Here is a 2,527-nt window from a genome sequence, read left to right on the forward strand (position 1 = left end):
GCTTCAGTGCATGGCTGCCGGCCGCCATCTTGGCTGACAGTTAATTTGCATAAGGCTATGCTGATTAGCCAATGGGAAGGGTAGCGGTCGTACGCTAATTACCATGTTTCTCTTTTATTAGTGTAGATATAAGTGAAGTATTGCTATTTGTGTTTCTCTGTCTGACTTATTTTACTTAAAATAATATCCTATAAGTCCACCCAGCTTGTCACAAATGGTAAAATTTCATTCTTTTTATGGCTGAGTAAAATTCCATTATACATATACATTTTTCATCCAATTGTCTTGGTGGGCACTTTGGCTGTTTTCATGTAATGGCTCTTATAAATAACAAATGCATATATCTTTCCAAATTAGTGCTTTGGATAAATACCCAGAAATGCAATTGCTGGGTCACAGAGTAGTTATATTTTTTATTTTTTATGGAACATACACAATGTTTTCCAAAGTGGCTGCATCAGTTTGAAAACCTACCAACAATGCACTAGAGTTCTCTTTTCTTCACATTCTCGCCAACACTTCTTTGTTGATTTATTGATGATAGTCATTCTGACAAATGTGAGGTAATATCTTATTGTGGTTTTAGTTTGCATTTCTCTGATGACTAGTGATGTTGAAGGAATATTCATATGTCTATTGGCCATCTATATGTCCTCTTCAGAGAAACATAATGACATATTCTTGCAGAAAAACAAATCCTATATAATAAAGAGGTAATATGAAAATTGACCCTCATGCCATAATGCCATCACAAGATGGCTGTGCCCACAGTGGAGGTTGGGTTCCTGTAACTAACCATAACAAGCAATCAGCAGAGACCTGAGGTTGCATAGCACTGGGCCAGGTGGGGCGGAGGGGTACCTGAGGCTGTGCCCCCTGCCCTGCGGGGCTTGATGGGGGACCTCAAGGTGCGACCCCCACCTCGGCCCAGACCAGGGAACCTCAGGCTATGACTTCAGGCCATACCCGCCGCCTGGTGGGGCTTGACAGGGGACCTCAGGCCGTGCTCCCTTCCCTGTCACCAGGTCGGGGGACCTCAGGCCATGCCCAAGCTTGGCATGCATCGGAAGACCTGAGGCTGCACCCCCACCTGGCAGGGCTTGACAGGGGACCTGAGGCTACGCCCCTCACCCAGCGCCAGGCCTGGGGACCTGAGACTGTGCCCCCCACCTGGCGGGGCTTGACGGGGGTGGAGCTGGCCAGGTCTGGGTCTCATGCAATTTCGAGGAGCGCATGGGTGGGCGGGTCCCTCAGCACGCCCCAGACTCTGACAGGAGGAAGATTTTCATATATATTTTCCTAATTTTCTTTCATCTCTGACACTTCTATTATAGTATTTAGATTTTGTTTTCCCTGCCACACTTAATACAATATAATTTTTCCACTCTTTTCTTTTTATCCCCAAATTCTCTTTTCTCTGGTGGCACAACCTTGGGTGCTGTGCCTTGTGTTGTATTTTGTGCCTTTAAGTCAACACAGGAGAGAGCTATATAACCAGACACCATGAGAGGAGGGATCATGGGGAGACAAAGAAACATCCTGCATACAAAAGAAAAGAAGACATCACCAGAAAAGGAAGTAAAAGAAATGGAGACAATCAATATGTCAGAGAAAGAATTCAGAGCAATGGTCATAAGGTCGCTGAAAAGGATGGAAGACAAATTCAACAATATGTGTAAGCACCAAGAGGAAATGAAGAAGAACCAAGAAGAAAAGAAAAATGACATCACTGAAAGAAAGAACTTAATAGAAAACATCAACAGTAGACTAGAAGAAGCAGAGGACTGCATCAGTGAGCTAGAAGACAAGGTAGGAAAAAATACTCAAGCAGAGCAGCATCTAGAAAAAAACTTAAAAAACAGGAGAGCCTAAGGCAGTGGTTCTCAACCTTCCTAATGCCGCGACCCTTTAATACAGTTCCTCATGTTGTGGTGACCCCCAACCATAAAATTATTTTCGATGCTACTTCATAACTGTAATTTTGCTACTGTTATGAATCGTAATGTAAATATATGATATGCAGGATGTATTTAGACGACCACTGTGAAAGGGTCATTCGACCCACAAAGGGGTCGTGACCCACAGGTTGAGAACCACTGGCCTAAGGGAACTTTGGGACAACATGAAATGAAACAACATCCACATAATAGAGGTACCTAAAGGAGAGCAAACTAAGCAAGGAAAAGAAACCTGTTTGAAGAAATAATGACAGAAAACTTCCCTGATATAGGGAAGAAAAATCTCACACAAGTCCCAGAAGCTAACAAAGTCCCAAACAACATGAACACCAAAAGACCAATCCAAGACACATTATAATTCAACTAGAGGCCCGGTGCACAAAAATTTGTGCAGTTGGGGCGGAGAGGGGGTCCCTCAGCCCGTCCTGTGCCCTCTCCAAGTCTGGGACCCCTCGGGAGATAACGACCTGCTGGCTTAGGCCTGCTCCTGGGTGGCAGAGGGCAGGCCCAATCCCTAGGTGCAGCCCCTGGTCGGGCTCAGAGCAGGGCCGACTGGGGAGTTGGGGCGC

This window comes from Myotis brandtii, unplaced genomic scaffold (genome assembly GCF_000412655.1).
Source record: "Myotis brandtii unplaced genomic scaffold, ASM41265v1 scaffold1791, whole genome shotgun sequence".
NCBI lineage: Eukaryota > Metazoa > Chordata > Mammalia > Chiroptera > Vespertilionidae > Myotis > Myotis brandtii.